Genomic DNA, 22,009 nt, shown 5'->3' with positions numbered 1-22,009 from the left:
TAAAGCAGAAACTAACACACCACGGTAAAGCAATTATACTCCAATAAAGATGTTTTAAAAAAAAGAAAAGTAAATACATTTTCAGACCAACAAAATGAGAGAGAGAAATTGGAAATATACAAACCACCTAATGGGAATATCAGTTACTATGGGAAAGTGCATATCAAATAGAAACTAAGCAGATTATAGGTGTCCTAATTTCACACCTGAAATGGAGGTATAAAAATTTAAACAAAGAGTCTTCGGATTGTGAATTAACTGGAGAAAAGTTACGTTCTATGAATATATCTGATTTGTCAAAAGCAGCCACTGACTTGCCTGTTACATATTCTGAAATTTTAAGTCATATAGAAATTCCAACTGACGGTTTTAAGAAACATGCAACACTGATGCTTTGTAATATAAAATCTGCATTGTGTTTGGATCTTCTAAAATTGATTCACAAAGTTTGCTTAATGGAATCGTATCCAAATTTGGGAACAGCCTTGAAAAAAATTTTTAGCTATACTAGTTATGGTGGCATCCTGCAATAGAAGTCTCAGTAAGTTGCATTTAAAAATTACTTAAGAATGTCACTTGGTCAAGAGAAATTGTCAAACATTCAATCTATCAATAGAAAATGAACTAAGCAAAGAAGCACGTTTTGAAAATATTATTCATGAGTGTGCTTCCATTAAAGCCAGGGAAATAAAATTATAATTCTGGTTTGAGTATAAGTAAAACATGGAAACATTAAAAAAAAAAAAGAAAAGAAAAGAGAGATTAACAAGAGAAAAGGCACACAATTTTTATTAATGTACTATATGTACAGGAGTCCCCAGAAAAGAAGTGAAACTCAAAGTCGCTAAACTCATAAGCTTATATACCATTCTAACAAAGGAAAGGGGGTTTGGGCTTCAAAGGATGATATATCGTGGGAAAGTGGCTAGAAAATATATTGGGGAAACTAATGGAAGGTAGGGTTATTGTAGTGGTTTGTTTATGCATACTCATCTCAGTGCTGACTACCTGCCTCTGTGGTGAGAGTCACGCTTCTTTTCTCGGTACAGGGGAACATCACTTTCACAAAGGGAAATTTATGTCCTGCTTTTAGGCAGAAAAGGGGAGGGCAGAGAACTCTTCCCGCATCTGTTGATTCTCAATTGTCTTCAGCACAAATAATCCACATGCCAAAGTGGCCTGTTTGGCATGGCACAGCCTGATTCCCTTCAAAAATCTTTCCAAAGTATGCTTTACCCATAGAAAATATAATTTAATTTTTTCCTAAAAACAAGGTCATCACTAGGAACACCAATTAATATGACAATATAGATTAGCTCCGACTACTTACTTCTTCATTTTCATAGAAACAGTGTTGGAAAACAAAGAATACAGGATTCAGAGCCGTACAGACCTGAGTGGCATTCTGGAACTCCTTGTGGCTTTGTGACCCTGAACATGTTTCTTAACTCCTCTGAGGCTATAGTGTGTTAATCTGAAAAGCAGAGCAATATGTTTTCTTCCCAGAAATGCTCATTAAGACTATAAAGACAGTGCTTATATCATAAAAAAAAAAAAAAGATAACTAGAAGACATGATACAGTGATTGATTAGGTCTTGCTCACATGATCCATTCCTGTGTTGGGCCTATTAAAACATTTAAAAGACTATCAATAAAAACTAAGTATTACTGTAAGGTTTCAGATGCTCCTGAGGTATTCAGAACTATTTATGTTTATACCAAATAGCTCTAGAATTGTCTTCTTGGTTTGCTTTGGTGTCTGTTTTTTAATGATTTTCTATTTTCTCTTTCACTGCCCAAGTATCAGCTGCCTGTTTGTGTATTGCTGTGTAGGTGCTTAAGGTAGATTATATTCTTTGTCTGAAGTCTTCACTAGAGGATATGCACACATGTCCCTGCCGTGGCCTCACGGTGGAGGAGGTACTTCCCACCCTGTGACTTTCAATGTCACCACATGATCTTCTTTGGCTAGTGGGATATTAGCAGAATTCTGCAAGCAGAGGTTTGAAATGGACTAGTGCAGCTCAACCTGTTCACTTGTACTCTGTAAAGAAAAAGATCCAGGTAGCCACTAGTCCAGTGAGGACGAGATAAACAAGGTGCAAACCTTTACCCAACCAGCACCTTGGAGCCAAACATGGCTTAGGTCAGCTGAACCCAAACCAACATGCAGAAGGGTAAGTTAAAAATAAATGATTATATTCAGAAGCCATTGGATTGGGGGTTGTTAACGCAACTGTATTGTAGCAGTAGCTAAATAACACAGTGCCCTCAAATCTTTAGGTTTCACGTCACTGACTGATTATAAACTTCTCAAGAACAATAAATGATCACTACTATCACCATGGAAGTCTCTACCAGACCCCCAACACTATACGTATCCCAATACCAACCTTCTTTTTTGGTGATTCTAATTGCTGGGCAATTTTTAAATATGTATGAACATGTTAGATTTGTGTGAAGAGTAAGGATAAAATAGGTCATAAGAGAGTCTGAAGCAGAACTATCAAGTAAAGATGCGATGTGAGTCAAATGTGGAATTTTACATTTTCTACTAGCTACTTAAAAAAGTAAAAGGAAACAGTAGAAATTAATTTTAATAATTTAACCCAATATATCCAAAATGCTATCATTTCAACATATAATCATTATAAAACTTTTAATGAGATAGTTTTCAGTCATTTTTCCATAGTCTTCAAAACAGTGTGTGTTTTACATGATGACTCACCCAGGCTAGTCACATTTCAAGTACTCAATAGTCACATGTGGCAAGCGGCTATCATATCATACAGAACATACGTGGAAGGTTTTCACAAGATGTGAAATGGAGAGACTTTAGTGTTGTGCTTTTCTGACAACTACTGCAACCACTCAAAGCCTCTTTTCTTTTTCTGGGTTTTTGGGCATTTTGCTGGCTTATTTCTGGAGAGTTGGCTGATCTCCCTATGAACAGAGGTTGCCTTGCACTTGGGAGCTTTCTTGTTCTAACCTCAAACTTGCATTCATCTATTATTTTATCCACATTTTAATTTTCACTAATTCTTTAGTTTTTCCAAAAAACAACTACCATATTACAGTTGTTCCTAGGACCATTGTTCAACGCAATGTGAAATACAGTGGGATACAAATAATACATATTTACTTCCTATGCTTTACTAAGTACCAGACCTTTAACCCAAAATACTTTTTCTCCCCTTCTCCACCTGCCCCAATTGATTACTTCCTCCTGTTCTTTGGTTTAAATGTCACCTCATCTCTAGGGTCTTTTTGGCTTTTCCTTAACCCATCACCGTCCCCAGAGTTTTTCATTCGTTTCTAGGTCCTTAAGAAGACTGTAAACTCCTCAAGGAAGTAACTACTCCAATTCCTCTTGTACTCAAGCAGCCTGAAGTATCATATCAAGCATGGGGTTCTTCAGGCAAATGAAGGCTAAATAATACTTGTGGACTGTCTGACTATGAATGGCCACTGCTATAAGGTTCCCAATGAGGAAGTCCATGGAAAGTATCTGTTGTTTTCCAGCCCTGGTAAATTCTGAATTCAGCATAAAACATTGTCAGTAAAAGACCACATGCTCCCATATCCATGGTCCCAGAATCCTCCTGTGGGTGACACCTTAGTTCTCTCACTCCTAGCTATACACTCATGCTGTCAGGAGAGTACAAATGGAAGTCAGGCTCAAAAAGTTGCACAATATAAATGATTTTAACATTCTGTTTTAGTTTAATTTCAGAAGGTTCAAAATCTCATTTATTTCAGATTATTTTTAATATTTTGGCTCAGAGATTAATATTAAGTTTTTATCCCCTCTTTCTTTTCTTGATATTGCTTTCTCCAACCTGCCTGCATTGGTGGTTAAAACTCTAATTAGAGAATAAAAGCATGGGCACATTATTTTCAACATGGCTAAGACGAGACTACCTTCATAATAAAATTCCTTTTGTTAATGAATTTAAAGTAATCTCAATAATGATTTTTCTGTTGACACTGATAACACAACACCATTGGAATTATAATGATTTTTTTCACACAAAGGAGAAAATTAATTTTTGATAATGATTTACACTTTCCCCAGATTTAGCATAGATCTACGAAAAATTTTTAACAATCAGATCCACTGTAGAACATAATCTTATCGCAGAAAATATCTGTGCCATGGTAAGGTTGTGGAATGAATATCTACAGTGCAAGAGTGCCATTCCACATGCTCATAAAATAAAAACTATTTGAGTCTGACCAAAAAAAAAAAAAAAAAATCAGGATGAATCTATCAGAAATCAACCAGCAGGTCCACAAAATATCAGAGTAGATAAGAAAGTAAATGATGATGCTAGGATTTTTTTTAACCCTTTATTCTTTGGCCTAATTTGCATAAATTTTTCACTGAAGTATTTTTTACCCTATTTCTTGGAAGATGATTTTCATATCTTGGAGTACCAGAAAGGAAGAAATTTAGAGGCAACAAGAAATAAAGTATACTGAAAAGCCAACAAATTTTCAGTCTATTTTCAAGACTCTGTTTTGCATTTATTAACACATGCCTGCATTTTTTCCAGTTTTCATACATACACACACACACACACACACACACACACACACACACACACACACACAGAGATAAATTGTGGAAATGAGACAAAACAAAATGAAAAGGGTTTCAGGCTTCCAAGGGTGGCAAACTATGGGAAGGTAAGTATATGGGGGAAACTGATGGAAGATAAAGGTCATCCTGGAAAGGTTTGTTTGTGCATGTCTATCTTGGTGCCAACTTTCCATCTCCTTCATGGCTGTAAAACCTTCCCACAGATATAGGTTTTTACCTTCAAGTCATATATTACTGCAGTAAGGGAAATAAGAAGTGTTGATAATTGATTTTAACACAGATTTTTTAGAAGGTGGGATATAAATGAGATTTTTCCATGGCTCCAGGGTGTGGGGGGGGAATATTTCCTGAGAGCACAAGGGAAGGATGTAAAGGATTCTTGAAATCAATCAGAGTCAAGCTCAAGGAGGAGATGGTATTCACTCTAGTGATAAGCATTTAGGGGTCCAGAAACAGAGGTTATAGGAAGAGAAGGGAAAATACTCTTACCTTACAAAAATGTCTGCAACAGAGAAATAAGAGATACTTAATAAAGTTGTAAATTCATTTGTTATTCATACATCAACTCATTCTCTAAAATACTAGAGGTAATTCAAATAAATGCACATGAAATTAATAAAACAAGAATTAGAAGATTTATGCATTTAAAAATAAAGGTTTATTGAGTACCTCACATGTGCCAGGCTAGTAGGAAACAAACAAATCTCTGCCTTCGTGGAGTTTACAACCTAGTATGAGAGACTCAACAAAGAAAAATAAACATATAAAAGAATAAATCTGTAATGCTGTGAAAAAATAGAAAGCAGGAAGAAAGAAAGAAGACTACTAGTGAAGGGGATCAGAAGATGCCACCCCCAAATATGGCACCTTTACATATAGATTATTTTGAGTTGAAGGCAACTGAGAATCAAGAGATACAGAAAGGAGTCTTCCTGGAGTTTCCTATATCTGGCTAAAAGCAGAAACTTCTGAGAAAGAGGACTGCCATAAATCTCCTCTCCCAGGAAAGTTTTACAATCATGAAGAAGATAGGAAGTTGGCACCAAGATAGACATGCACAAACGAATCATACTAAAATGACCCTTATCTTCCATCAGTTTCCCCCATATACTTACCTTCCCATAGTTTGCCACACTTGGAATCCTGAAACCCTTTTCCTTTGTCTTGTCACATTTCCACAATTTACTTCTCTTTCTTAAAAATGGTATTGTAGGGACTTCCCTGGTGGTCCAGTGGGTAAGACTCCACGCTCCCAATGCAGGGGGCCCAGCTTCGATCCCTGGTCAGGGAACTAGATCCTGCATACATGCTGCAACTAAGAAGCCCACGTGCTGCAACTAAGAATCCACGTGCCACAACTAAGAAGTTCACATGACACAACGAAGATCTCTGCGTGCTGCAACTAAGACCCAGTTCAGACTAAATAAATAAAAATATATTTTTTGAAAAGTCTAAAAAAATGGTATTGTATATAAGCCCTCAGGCCTAACTGCTTCTTTGGTCTTATTTCATTTCTAGGTAGGCCAAGATGTCAAGTAAAAAATTAACATCAGATAAAGTCTGCATACCTTTTCTCCTGTTAATCTGCCTTTTGTCAGTCTAATTTGCATGGCCCCAGCTAGAGAACTGAGAGTAGAGGAAAAGTTTTTTCCCCTTCCCTACCCTATTTCAGATACATTGGTCAAAGAACTCCTTTCTGAAAAGGCAATTTTTTTTAATTAATTAATTAATTTTATTTTTGGCTGCGTTGGGTCTTTGTTACTGCACGCAGGCTTTCACTAGTTGCAGTGAGCGGGGGCTACTCTACAGTGCACGGGCTTCTCATTGCAGTGGCTTCTCTTGTTGCAGAGTACGGGCTCTAGGCACACGGGCTTCAGTAGTTGTGGCACACGGGGCTCAGTAGTTGTGGCTTGCAGGCTCTAGAGCACAGGCTCAGTAGTTGTGGCACACGGGCTTAGTTGCTCCGCGGCATGTGGGATCTTCCTGGACCAGGGCTCGAACCCACGCCCCCTGCATTGGCAGGTGGATTCTGCACCACCAGGGAAGTCCCTGAAAAGACAATTTTTGAGCAGAGATTTGAACAAGGCGAAGAAATGACTTTGAACGTACCATGGAATCACAATGGATGGGTTTCTTACATGGTAGCTCGGGGCTTACAGAATGTTCCCAGAAGCCCAGGTGGAAACTGCAAAGCTTCTTAAGAACTAACTTCAAAAGACACAAAATTTCACCTCCGCCTCCTTCTAATGGACAAGTAAGTATTTAAGCCCAGCCTAGATTCAAGAGGAGAAGAATTAGTCCCCATCTGTCAATGGCAGAAGCAGCAAAAATCTGTAGCCATCCTTAATCCTTCAGAGTTGTACAAAAGTTTCTCATTAGGTGACACATCTTTACCTAAAGCAATGGTCTACATCAGGGGTCAGCAAACTGTGCCTAAGCAAAATAAAACCAGCAGGCCTAATCCACCTTTGCTTTTGTAAATAGTTACACTGGAACACAGAAGTACCCATTCATCTACATACTGCCTGTCTATGGCTGCTTTTCTGCTTTAAGGGCAGAGTTAAATAATTGCAATAGACTTCATGGCCTTCGAAAATTAAAATGTTTACTACCTGACCCTTTACAGCAACAGTTTGCTGAGCTCTGGTCTACAGAAAGCCAACCACGCCACTTCTCAATCATTCCACAAAGATTTCTAGCAATTTTATTTTCAATCTCGTCTACAGGTCCCTAGGAATAATTACTATGCTTTGAGCAAATCCAAGTTAAAGAAGATTTTCAAAATGAAAACTGATATCCAAGCGGAACGCATGTGCCTCAATAAAGATAAATATGTTGAAGCAAATCACACCGAACCTGAAGCTAACTGAGGCAAAACTGGGAAAACCAGGTCCTCTTCACACAACCCACGCTGGGCAGCCAATCCACTACCACCTGTTCAAAGCTTCTGGTTTGTTGCTTAAAATTAAGGAGATGAAAAATATTTCAAATATTAAAAAAATAAAATGCATTTCTTCTGCAGACTGGATATTAAACCCATCAGAAAAGCTTGGGCTTTTATACTCCCTCTAGCAACATCCCAGAGAGGAAACTTAGGTCCACTTCAAGGCATTTGCCAGCTCTAAAACAATGAAACATTGGCTAATCTAAAATCTTAACCGGGACTTCCCTGGCGGTCCAATAGTTAGGACTTTGCCTTCCAGCGCAGGGGGTGCGGGTTCGGTCCCTGGTTAGGGAGCTGAGATCCCACGTGCCTCGCGGCCAAAAAACGAGAAAACATAAAACAGAAGCAATATTGTAACAAATTCAGTAAAGGCTTTAGAAAGTGGTCCACATCAAAAAAGAAAATCTTTAAAAATAAATAAATTTAAAATATCTTAACCATTGGAGGTGTTTGGCATGATGTCTCTTTGGCATGTTTCCCCATATCTGGTGAATCGTCCTCACCCAGAGTCAAGAATATAGCACATATTATACCAGTCCTAAAAAGTGGAGGTGTCTTCTGACTTTGGGGTTCAAGTTAAACACACTAATTTAATCAGCCAAATGAGCAGTCTTAAGACTGTCTCTAAGAAAAGTGGAGTGATGTAAAGAGTACAAACCTAACAGGTATAGAATGGATTATATAACAAGCATATTAGGACTGGATAGTGCATGACATCAAAAGAAATATTCTCATGGAACAACTATGCTTTTCTCCAGATAAAATCATTATTGATGTTGGAAGGCTTCTCATATGTATCTTCTTACAATCTGAGATTAAATGTGTGTAGGGGGTGGTGAACAGAGTTTCCCCTGCTTATGATGAGCTTCCCCTCTGCTGCATCCATTCCTGCCAGCCATTATACAAAAATCAAGGACTAACTTAAAACAACAACTACAAAAATCTAATGAAAGTTGTTATTAAAAGTACATAATAGAGTCATGTACTACAATGTCCACTGCAGCTCTGTTTACAACAGCCAGGACATAGAAGCAACCTAAGTGTCCATCAACAGATGAATGGATAAAGAAGATGTGGCACATATATACAATAGAATATTACTCACCATAAAAAGAAACGAAATTGAGTTATTTGTAGTGAGGTGGATGGACCTAGAGTCTGTCATACAGAGTGAAGTAAGTCAGAAAGAGAAAAACAAATACCGCATGCTAACACATATATATGGAATCTAAAAAAAAAAAAAAGGTTCTGAAGAACCTAGGGGCAGGACAGGAAGAAAGATGCAGACATAAAGAATGGACTTGACACAGGGAGGGGGAAGGGTACGCTGGGACGAAGTGAGAGTGGCATGGACATATATACACTACCAAGTGTAAAATAGATAGCTAGTGGGAAGCAGCCGCATAGCACAAGGAGATCAGCTCGGTGCTTTGTGACCACCTAGAGGGGTGGGATAGGGAGGGTGGGAGGGAGACGCAAGAGGGAGGAGATATGGGGATATATGTATATGTATAGCTGATTCACCTTGTTATAAAGCAGAAACTAACACACCATTGTAAAGTAATTACACTCCAATAAAGATGTTAAAAAAAAAGGTACATAATAGGTATTTTTAAATTATGCATGGATAAAAATATGTAGTAAAAAAGGAAATATAAATTTTTATTAACATTAACAAAAAACAAGTAACAAAGCCTTTAAAAACAATAAATATTTTAAATATAAATGCCGAACTATCAAGAAAGTCTTTAAAAACAATAAATAATTTTAAACGTAAAGCATGAATATAAAAAATGACCTTAACAGAAATTAAATATGTTTAAGATAATACAGATAATAAAATTCAAAGTAAGTTCATAGTAAGGACAATATAAATTCATAAACATAAACCTAGATTTCAAAGTAAGAAGTTAGGAAAAGAAGAGGTTTTGAATTATAAATAAAAAATGAGCAATTAATATAAATGATAAAAGGTAAAACTGGCAAAATAAAAAACAAAGAAGCTAATGAGAGTTAACAGGATAAAATATTAGGGACAAGAATTAGAAGATAACATAAATACAATTTTCAGGAAATACAGGAAGACATTAGATGCAGGAAACTTGAAAAGTTAGCAAAGTGCTGAAATGAGCTAAGAATAGCAGATAAAGAACAAACAAAAGAGCATGGATCAGTTTGTTAACAGTCCTCAAACCTACGACTATGAAACAGAATTCTTTATTAAAAATAAAAATAAACACCCTAAAAAACAACCACCTGGAGACAGACGAGTCATGAGACTCAATAAACTAGAAACATCAGCTTGCCCTATGCAGAACTCTCCAGGACCTGAGAGGCTGGGAGGATGACCAAAGTGAGATGCCTTTTCCTCCTGCCTGTCTCGTAGAGGGATGCCCTCTGCCCAAGTCCCAGCTCAGCCCCCAAGGGCTCTGTGTGGTGAGCAGCTCAGTTTGCTAGTAAGGAATGCATTAAAGGTAAACAGTGGGAAATCTGGCTGGACGCACAGGATAAGAAAGACTATAAAAAGCTTTAAATGCCACACTAGTCAGCGTTTTCCAAATCTGGGCATTTGATAAAAATACAAGTTTCATCCTGGAGATTCTAATTTAATAAATCTGGGGAGGGGGAAGGGATGGGGAAGTAAATGCTCTTTGATTGTCACTTATGACCTTCTTCGAACAGGTTCCAACAATTTAACAGGTCACACGTACACACACACACTAAGGTAATTTTGATATTTACCCACGTTTAGAAAATAATGATTTACAATCTTAAAACAACTGGCACTTTTCAATATCCAGGTGTCAGATTCTAAAACACAGGTGATGAGAAAAATGCTTTGAATAATAGGTCAGAGTTACATAAACCCAGTAAAAGTTGCAGCCAAGTAAGAGCAACGCTGGAAACCTGTTGCTTTCGTTTGAAACTCAACTGTTTTTAACACTTTTTGCTACTGCCAAGAACCACCAAAGTAAGAGGAAGCCATGAATATACGTGTCACTAGTGGCTTTTAAGTATCAGAATAACACCAAAACAAACAGCAAGGGTCCTTTGATATTCATATTTCTATGAGATCAAACGTATGCACTCCAAGTCATATCTACTTCTAGCAAGACACTGAAAGTATAAAAACTAAAATGATTCATGGTCTTTCCTTCTCAACTGCTGTAGCCCACAGTGCTATGTATGTATCACTGGCACACCTAGGAAATGATTATGTTTGTACAGCACACTGAATAAATGGCAGGGGATTTAGGACCCTCTGTATAGACATGGTGAAAAAAATTCATTACATTTTCTTCACATCAAATAATTTGAAAGTAAAAATAAAACAGAGTTTCAATGTAGTGTCTGTAGGGGCAGGGAATGCACATTCCAATCCCTCAGCCCTACAGGGATCGCCTTACCTTGCCCAAGAACTCACCTGTTGTGGGACAGCCCGTATGGAGTAACCAATCAGGCAAGAGTCTAAGGACCCAACCATACTGGCCTGACAGGGAACAACTCTGTGGGGCCTTGAACACTCCAGACCTGCCTGTGTGGGAAGAGGGACCTTGGCCCAGACTCTGAATTCATCATAATACAATCACCGCTGCCCAATCCTGCCTCCACCCACTTCTCTCCACAGGGGTGGATCCCTAATAAATACCCTGCCCCCAAACTCCATTTCTGCGACTGTTTCTCAGGAACCAAACCTGCAACAGTATTCAAAACTCACTTGCATGAAACTTCCAATCTTTTCAAAATGTTTAATTAAGAAACTTGAGTTTGATTTCCTTATATCACCTTTTTGATTTCAACTCTTCCATCATGATTTTTGTTTGAGATGGCTACTTGAAATTTTTTATCAGACTTTAATAATTAGCCCTTCAAATACTTGTGGATCCCCACCTACAAGAAACTTTGTTCATATACGGGAATAAAATTTTTTAAACCAAATTTTACCACCATCCAAAAATGTGCAATGGTTGAAAAATCTGTTTTTTAAAAAAAAAGTATGGGACTTCCCTGGTGGCGTAGTGGTTAAGAATCGTGTGCCACTGTAGGGGACACAGTTTCGAGCCCTGGACCCAGAAGATCCCACGTGCCACGGGGCAACTAAGCCCGTGTGCCACAACTATTGAACCTACGCTCTAGAGCCCGCGAACCACAACTACTGAGCCGGCATGCCACAACTACTGAAGGCCGTGCGCCTAGAGCCCCTGCTCTGCGACAAGAGAAGCCACCACAATGAGAAGCCCACACACTGCAACGAAGACAAGCCCCCGCTCACCACAACTAGAGAAAGACCGTGTGCAGAAATGAAGGCACAAAGCAACCAAAAATTAATTAATTTTAAAAAGAGTACCTTTTCCTTTTCTTTCATTTCTGTAAGTAATATTGAAATAGCTTATGAAATATTTTGTATCCAATCAAATAATTCTTTCTAAATAATTGAAAAATAATAATTACAATAATTTACAAATAATTGTAAATAATTATTTACAGACTGTACACATACTGTTGGAGCTGTCATCATTAGCTCAATTCAGCATTACTAAAAGTAAACAGCAGCTGCACAAAGGATAAAAGTCTTTGGTGTGAAATCAGAGGTTCAGGGCGGACCCTGATAGCTACACTGGTCAGAAGACCCCACCCCTGACCTGCTGCGCCCTCTTCAGGCTCATGGAACATGAACCCTTTCAGCAACTCAGACATGGCACATGAGACAGCTGCTCAACGATAAGGCCCCTTCTTAGCAGTGGTCAGAGATTCCCAGTAGAATGGCAAGTGCCCAGTTATGCCCACCACCTTTGCTACCTGTTTTGACTACTGGATTAACGATCAGACCCCCTCGCCAGGCAGTCCCCTGCAAGCCCTAGATGAGCTTGCTCGAGCTCAGTTTGCCAGAAAAAATGCAGGACACCCAGTTAAATTTCAATTTCAGATAAAGAACAAATCACTTTTTAAGAAAAACCATGTCCCAAACATTGCAGGGAACTTACTTGTACTAAAAATATATATTTGTTTTTTATATGAAATTCAAATTTAATTGAGTGTCATGTATTATTATTTGCTAAACCTGGCAACCCCACTTGAAATCCTGAAGACTCTGGTCACCCCAGGCCCACCCTGGCCTGGGATAGGCTAAGGAGATCAATATCTCTTCAAATACCTATAACTCATTTTCTCGGCATATCTTTCGGGAAATGCTGTTACTGGATTTGATATCGTTGATTTCTTCAGTTTTCCCTCAGAAACTCGTCTTTGCCTTTCTTGACACATCTTTTTTTTTTTAACTTCTAATATTTGACTAGTCTTTCTCTGGATTCTAATTCCTTCCTTTCCCCACTGTCTAAATCAGAGGTTAGTCAATGTTTCCCGTAAAGGGTAGATAGGAAATATTTTAGACATTGAGGGCCACTCAGTGTCTGCTTTCACAAATAGTGGACTCTGTCCTTGTAGTGCAAATGCAGCACTGACAGTATGTAAATACAAGAGCATGGCTGTGTTCCAATAAAACTTTATTTACACAAAAAAGAGGTAAGCTACCTATGACCCACAGGCTGTAGTGTGTCAATCCCTGCTCTAAATGCCAGTGTACTTGGATCTGTCCTTGTCTCTCTTCTATGTTCCCTCCTTTGTCAATCTCATCCAATTATGTGACTCACCTACCACTTATATTTCAGAGACACCCAAATCTGCACCTCAACCCCTGACTTCCCTCCCAGTCTACAGTCCTATATCCCAAAGCAAGTAAGACAATTCTTCCTTAATGTCCTATAGACACTTTAATTCATCAAGCCCAGCTTCCCGCTGAAAGAATCTCCTGTTCTTCCTCCATGTTCTATATTTCTGTCAGTGTAACTTTTATCCCTATGGCTAACCCAGCTCAAAACTTCCACAGTAGTTTGGTTTCTCCCTTTCCCCCGCTGCTCAAATTCTTCCAGTCGACGAGTTCTGTAAATTCAGTACATTAATGCCATACTTGGGTCTCCTTTCCTTTCCTACCACCAAGGGGAAGCCTTCTGTACCTCTCACCCAGCCCTTTACAATATGATCCAAATGACTGTTAGATACCAGCATCTGCCTTTTCCAACCAAATTTCTCCAATACTATCAGACTGACTTTCTTTAGAGTGGCTCTGATTTTTCTTTTTTCATCAAAACGTTTTGAAACCCTCCTAATGCTTTTGTATTAAAGTCCAGGTTCTTCTGCCTGACATCAAAGACCCTCTGGGAGCCAGCCTTGCACTAACAATCCAGCTGTTGAACTCTGTGCACCATTAACAGTAGTCAATGGAACCATGTGCAATTCTTGAGCCATTCAAATACTTCCTAATCTGCTTAATTCTCCCATACTTTGGTTTTCCCCTGCCCTTCCCAACCCAGGGCCACCTAATTCCTACTCACAATGGAGGAGCTCAAATGGTGTCTTCTCCACAAAGTCATCCCTAACTTTCCAGCTAAAGAAATATTTCCATATTCAGCACTACTAACTACAGTTAGAGAGTGCCTCTCTCAGAGCTGTTATCATTTTTTAACCTTGTATCACAATTAATTCCTGCCCTGTCTTCCCTTACACACTGCTTAAAACCTGGAAACAGATTCTCTGAATCTTTCTTTTCCTCAAGGCATTCACTTAAAAAACTTCCAACCTTCCTCATTTTAGAGATTAAACACATACTTGGAAGATGAATAAGAAACAGAAGATTGGTGTTCTACACACAAAAGACGATATAAATGTAAATGTGTGCGTGTGTGAGTGTACAGAGAGAGAAACAGGCAGAGATAAGTGATTATTGTGTTTTTATTAGTGGTCAATTTAATTTTAACCCATTCTTTTTTTTGGCACCTTCCCTTCTTTACATTGGGGTGGAGGGGAGAGGGTCATGAGATAAACATTACTTTAAATTCTAATCAGTAATGTGAAAATCATTCATAAAAAATACAAACTTACATCCCACTAGTGCCAAGGATTGTGCTGTTTTGTTCTGTTTGTATTTTTGCTTAGGATTTGTTTGCCTTGTTTTATTTAGTATGAAGACTACAGTCTTTTTAATTTATAATTAAATATATTATATTAAATTATATAATTTAATCTATATAAAGATTATATCGAAAAGGATAAAAAAAAATAAACCACTAATGATTTATTGTTTTTCTTATGCCAGGCACTGTGTAAGTGACTGATGTGCTTTACCTCCCGAAATCCTTTCAACAGACCCCAGAGGGAGATGATGATCTCCCTTTACAGATAAGGAAACAGGCTCAAAAAGGTTCGAACAGCTATAAAGAGTAGAAATTCAACCTAGATCTGTCTTATTCAATAGCAGGCTTATTCTATAGCCTGTATTCTTACCTACTAAGGCATAACTATGTCTTACTCACATTAAACATAACTATGAAGCTGAAAGTAAGGACTTGACACTATTAGTTAAGGTGTGCTTTTTATTACATGTATATTAAGAAATGGAAAGCTGAGGTATAAAGTAGCAGTCAGAGCCAGATCAGGAACTAGAAACCATTCTAGTTATTTTAGCAAAGAGAATTTAATATAAGGAATTTTGACTAGGAATAAAGTGGTAACTAGATAACTAAACAAAGATAAGAGAATCCCAGTGTATCAAAGAAGTGGTGATTGAAAGAAGCACCTCATCTCTAGGGCCTGTGAGAAACAAAAGGAAGTTGAAAGTGTTGAAACTTAGAAGCCTAAAAGAAGGACCTCGTGGAGCTGACAGTCAGATTCTGAAAAGGGGGTTCCTGTTGAGCTGGTGTTGAAAAAACAATTCCAAATGGATTTGGCTGCATCTATAAGAAGGAACTGCTGCTGCCAGGAAACAGAGGCATTGCTGGGGAGATGCTCATAGGCATGGGAAACAGACAGGAAGGAGCATATGTCTTCCTCCTCGTCCAGGCCCTCTAGCGCCCCCTATTGACAGAGGCTACATTGTAGCAGCTGGCAAAACAGAAGCCTGGCTTGCAAGTTCCAGCCCCCGCAAAACAAAGAGATAGAGTATAGAAGGGTGGGCTTTCAAGTGAGAGGCAGTAACTTAAGTGGCCTAGGGAGAATGCACAAGAAGAGGAATCTATTGAAATGTGGCACTTGTGAGCTTGAAAATGAAATCAAACAAGCCAAAGTAAGCAATACAGGACAGCTCTCTTGCCTATTAAAAATAAAATTGTAAAGACTTCTAGGTGGGGACCTGAAAGCGAGTGAGAGAAAAAAAGATGCAAATAAATTTCTTGACTTCAAAAATCAAATAACAGCTTAAGAAAGCACCACCAGGACAAATTACCCATGATCTTGAGGGGGGGGGGAAAGAAAGCAAAATTGGCATAATTGGCAAAGTGTTGTTAATTCAAACCCCAAAGAATTCTAAAATGCCATTGCTTCACACTAGAGGTCACCCCCGGTAAGAAAATATAATCGTACCGTCCTTTACTGTCCCCCTGTAGCTGTTACAACATTGGAGAGCTGCTCCTTATTGCAAAGAGATTGGATTTTTATGAGACTGACATGCTAAGAAGCTTTCTAGTCAAGTAAAATACTGCATTAAACAGGATTCACTTTCTTACTTTAGTGAGAAACAGATATATTGACTGTATAATACAGGAGACAGTATTCATTACATGCAATCACTGATCTATTTCTAAGGCACCAACTTTAATCAGAGGAAGGTCAACACTGTATCAAGAAACAATACTTTGTATACAACATAGAGACTGACATTAGTTTTTTTTTTAATTGGGGAAAATACCGCCTCCTGTCAGCAGAAAACAGGGATATAATGTAAAACAATTAGAGCAAATATTTTAACAAACTTACTAATTTTGGAGTTTATCTCATTAAGGTATTTACAGCTTAGGAATTTGGAATGTCTTTATCATTTTATGGCAAATTATGATGATTCAAGTACATCTCCTAGAAATGACATCTGTTAGAATTCTTCATGATGGAGTATCCTCTTTAAGTGCAGAATTCTAATTTTTAAAATCATTTTGAAAACACTAAAAATAAACTGATCATTCTTTAACAAGCCTATACATTGATATAATGTGGGTTACTTTTATTATATCTCCATGTCAATGCTCCTTGGTGCTCCCAACCTTTAATATCGACTAACTCATTTTTCTGTTGTTATTGTTTGTTTGGCGTTCCCTATCAATATTCTGGTCTTCAACATCATTCCCTGAAAATGTCAACACCTGACTTTGTCCTTTATATGCAACTCCAGTTGTCATTCTTGGAGACATCAATACCAACCCTGTTGTTTAAACCATCCAAGAGCCCAACCTCTCAAGTCCTTGACGCCTCACCCACTGTGGTCTTTTCTTGTACCCCACACTTCAGCCACCACATCACACCCTTTTCCTTTTCATCAAACAATCACACCACCTTTGAAACTTCTGCTACCACTGCTTATCCTTCCAGTGTTCTTATGATTGACAGATACACATATATTTATTACATTGCATTATATTATTACATATACTCTCATTTTACTATCATCCAATCCAGTGACGCTTCACGTTTTTTGGACGCTTCACAAGCCATCACTTCTCACGTTGGTACCCTGTTGAGAGCTCATGATTTATCATTACAATCACTCACTTGCTACCTACTCAACTCTCTTGTCTACTTTCCCTCTGTTATGTTCCTCTGGATAAATCCGAACCCTGCTTAAAACCAACTATCTCCCTAATCTATGCTTCTCTCTAAAGCTGAATGGTAACAGGGAAAAAACATAGAACCATACTGTCAGGTCTAAATTTGAAAATCATAACCAGAGTTAAATGGAAAATATAACCAGAGAGTCAAAAGGTGTCTAAACAATCCAAACATACTTCCAGGATATATTCACTCACCTACTTACCAAAATGGGGTTTTCATATCTTCTCTCTCCTCAGACCTCCAGCACTACTACTCCCCCAAGACACATATACACACATACTCTCAGCTAATGATGTTAACTCATATTTGACTGAGAAAATGAAACAGCTAAAGAGAACCACTTTATCTTACCTCACCAAGTCTGCCACCCTCCCTGGATCTCTTCCGCTCCACTTATGCCCCAGATCCCATCTTTTTTTCTACTTCTCATGTATTTGTTGATCTCCTGGTAATCAATTTCTCCCTCTCTACTGAATTGTTCCCATCAACATATACACCTTCTTAATTATGTCCCAATGACATCTATTCCTGTTGACCCCGCACAACCTCCATCGAGCCCATGGTCCACCTCTAGTTTCTGGAGTACTTTTCTGCTCATTTGCATGGCAAAAAATTATTGAATGACTTATTTACTGGCCATGCCATCTCTTCATTCCCTCCAAGCCATCTCTTTCCCACACAATTGATTCTTCTTAATGGGAGTCATCACAAAAGTCCACCATGCTTGCAAATTTACTAGGCATTTTTATATTTGTTCATCTTACTCAAATTCTTGGCAAGATTAGACACTGGTGGCCATTCAATCCTCCTTAAAACACACCCCTAGTTTTTGTGACTCCACATTTTTCTGTTTTTCTTCCTTACACACTAATCACTTCCTCTTGTCTCTTTTTCTGTCCCCTCCCTTTGGTTCAAACTTGAGAAGCTAAAGTGCTCCAGGGTTCCCCCAAGGCTCCACTGTTCTCCATCTCGTGTTTTCTTTGGCCAGTTTTGATATATTCCATGATTTTAAATACCCCGTGTGGGAGACTATCAAATTTGTATCCCCATCACACCTCTCCATTGAGCTCTGAAATCTAAACTGTAATTAACTGTAATTCTATGATTGGTATTTCCCCTTGAATAACTCATCTTATTAATCCTAAAATGGCCAAACAGAACCTTGATTTCATCCCCAGCATGCACCTTGGCACTCCCCCACCACCAATATCTCCACCAAGCACCCAGTGCTCAGATACAACATTTAGCATCACTTTGAGTCCTCTCTTCCCCTCATCCCTCCTCCCTCACATACAATCCTTTAAAAAGTTATGTCAGAATCATCTCCAAAATAGATTTTAAATCCATCCACTCCTTTTTATCTCTCCTGCACCAGCCACTTTCAGTCATGATCATCATCACCTGCATGACTGCTCTGGTCTCCTTCAAAAGAAACCATTTCTGTGACTGTGGAAGCTTTGCTTCCACAAAAAAAAAATCTGAACTATGTTTTAAAAACATGAATCCTCTCATGTAACACAACACACCCCCAACACACAGATACACACACACACACACACACAAAAAAACACTTAAAGCCCATCACTTATTTCCCTTTGCACTCAGGACAAAATCTAAAGTCCTTACCACCACCTACAAAAACCAATACGACATGACCCAATTCCACCTTTCCAGCCTCACGACCTACCACTGTCTCCCTAGCTCATCATACTCCAGCCCCAATAGCTTTGCTTTTACTCCTCAAACTCACAAAACTTTCTCTGCCTCGAGGCCTCTGCACTTGCTATTACCTCCGCAGGGGAGACTCTGCTCCCAGGTCTCTGTGTGACTGGCTCCTTCTCATCACAGCTCAAACTCCATCTTCACAGAGGCCCCATCTGTCTGTCCCGTATCACCCTGCTTTAATTTCTTCATAGCATTGATCACTCTCTGACACTCTCTCGCTCATTTTCTGGTGGTTTACTTGCTTTTTTTTTTTAATCTCTCAGCTCTCTCTAGGCCAGGGACCTTATGTATCTTTACATCACTTTATCTAGAGCCTAAACTGTCTAGAGCATAGCAGCCACTAAATAAAATATGTGCGGAAAGGAGGAAGATAGAAGGATGGAAGGAGGATGGAAGGAAGGAAAGATGGGCAGGGGGAATGGCAGAAGGAAGAAAGGGAGGAAATAAATAGGGTTTAGTGATTTTCTCATAAAGGTAATGATACAACTACTTGTACAGTTTCTCTAACATCTCTTTATAGCTTCCCCAGCTAAACTTCATCTCTGCAAGTTTATGCCTAAAAAGTACAGAGTACAGCTTAGCTCAGAGGCATAGCTCTGTTAAGTAAAACTATCCTGACAGGATCAGACCACTGGGGTTTGGTCATTCACATTCTGGACAGCTGGAAATGATAATGTGCCAAACCTCCTTGGGTACTCAGTGAACCACACTCTCCACCACCTCCCTACACACTCCAGGCAATTACCCATCTGGTCTGCCTGGCTCACCCAGTCGTATTTGAAAGAGGTTTTTCAGCTGAAAGTGAATGAAAGGCAGCCTCCAGCAGCTGTTGCGTCCCAAGCCTACTTTCATCTGCAGCCACTCTCTCCAGACAGGAGTCAGAAGCCTCCCCCAAAGCAGCAGGACAGTCGAAGACAGAGGAAGAAAAGGGGAGCCCAAGGCAGGAGTCAGGAGACCTGGGTTCTGTCTCATCTTCACTGTGTGACTTGATACAGTCCCTACACCGCTCCAGGTTTCTGTTTCTCCAGCTGCAAACTGTGGGGTTCATACTAGGTAATCTCTAGGCATTCCTTCCAGCTCTAAGATTCCAGTCTTATAAACCTCCAAGTGGTAAGCATTTGCTGGGTTGCAAATTCTCCAACCCAAGAAGCCAATCTCCAACCTGGGATGAGTGGCGATATATTACTGCTCTTTAGGCTTTTTATATTTTCCCAGAACCTCATAATTACAAGGTTACCATCACCATACCCTTTTGACAGAGATGGGTGACAAACTCTAATTACCCTGCTTTGCTGGAGGTGGAAGGAAGGCACAGAATGATTAAGTGACTCACCCTCTGTCTACCAAAAGCAGTGGACTGGCAGAGACTAGAAATTCATGAACTTTCAAGTTGCAGACCTGAGCTCAGGACAGTAGGGCTCTGCTGGAGCATACAGATGCTTTGCTTTGTTTGTTTTTTTATTCTGGAATAGATGTAAAACACTCATCATTGCATTCTTTCTGAACGATTCACTGCTGTTAGTGCTAACGCAACTGGATAAAAGACAGAAAGTTCTATTTACTTCAACAAACCACCTAAGAAAATTCTGTGTGGGCAGGCAGTGAGGTACATGGGGAGAGCGCGGATTTTAAAGTAAGAGATACTCGTCTTTGTTTTGTGAGCAAACATTTTTCTAGGTATTAAGCAAGCACAGAAAGGATAAAGATGTATAAGAATCAGTTCCACTCATAGCTCCACAAGATACTTAATTCTCTAAGTCTCGGTCTTCTCCTGTGTACAATGGGATCTACAGACTTGTCCACAATGTTCTTGCAATGATGATGTGTGATGAGAAATGGCAGTTACTCCCATTATGGCTCCTCAATCAATTAGCACCTTCCCCTCTTTTTTTTTTTTTTTTTTTTTGGCAGTACGCGGGCCTCCCACTGCCGTGGCCTCTCCCGTTGCGGAGCACAGGCTCCGGACGCACAGGCCCAGCAGCCATGGCCCACGGGTCCAGCCGCTCCGCAGCATGTGGGATCCTCCCGGACCGGGGCACGAACCCGCGTCCCCTGCATCGGCAGGCAGATTCTCAACCACTGCGCCACCTGGGAAGCCCAGCAACTTCCCCTATTTTGCCTCCTCCCTCTAGATGAAGGAAAAAGGCATTCCCTACCCACACACTGTACCATCTGCACCCAGAGCCCCCTGCTACTCACCGTCATCCAATGACCACAGGCTACTAAAGCAGGTGGTCCATTATCCATGGGGGTACAGGACCCCCGGGATCTCTAGTTCCAGCCTCACTAATGATATGTTGTATGGTAAGGAATGAACAACTGACGCTGTGTCTCCACCCATAATAGTAGGACTAATTAAATTGTCCCAGGGAATATTCTGGAATGAAGGGTCATAAAATGTAGACTAAGTGCTATGATGTTTAGCGAGCTGTCTTCCAAGTCACACACAAATCTCTCTAGTCCTCTGAATAAACACTTCAGCCTCCCTGTCCATTAGCTGGTCCCTGTCATGCCACCAGCAGGGTCAACCATAGAAGCCAGAGGATAAGAACAAAGAGACCAAAAGAAGGGAAACAAGGCAGTTTACCAACAAGACAAACGTCTTATCTCAGCTTGTTTCCTTTTCTTACCCCTCAGAGACTTGGAGAATAATATTTTCCAACATCAGGCTTCTGTTTTTAACCAACATTTTTAAAAACCAGGGACTCAGAATGACAAACAAGAGACAAGTTTACACGGAGGTGGTCTGCTGGTGATGCAGAAAGAACTGCGGATGCCGAGATGGGAGATGTGCTTTCAGGTCTGCCTCCACTACCAGTGGGCTGTGTGATGATGGCAGGAGAGTACACTCCTTCAGTGACAAGACTCGGTTTCCCCACCTCTGTGTAAGTCGGCTCAGATAAATTGTCCCCAATATGTTTACAGCACTCAACTCCTATGAAGCCTGGAATAACGTACACAGAAGCCAACAAACAGTATCCACACACGCCTTATATTGACAGTGTTAGGGGCCCATAAGCCCAAGGATTTATTACTATCTTCAAGGTTTCTGACAGGGCATTGTTCACTTAGATGTAGGAAT

The sequence above is a fragment of the Aethalodelphis obliquidens genome, unplaced genomic scaffold, assembly GCF_003676395.1.
Source record: "Aethalodelphis obliquidens isolate GAN/ISIS:26980383/991018 unplaced genomic scaffold, ASM367639v1 scaffold7, whole genome shotgun sequence".
Taxonomy (NCBI): Eukaryota; Metazoa; Chordata; class Mammalia; order Artiodactyla; family Delphinidae; genus Aethalodelphis; species Aethalodelphis obliquidens.
This window is presented reverse-complemented; position numbering follows the sequence as displayed.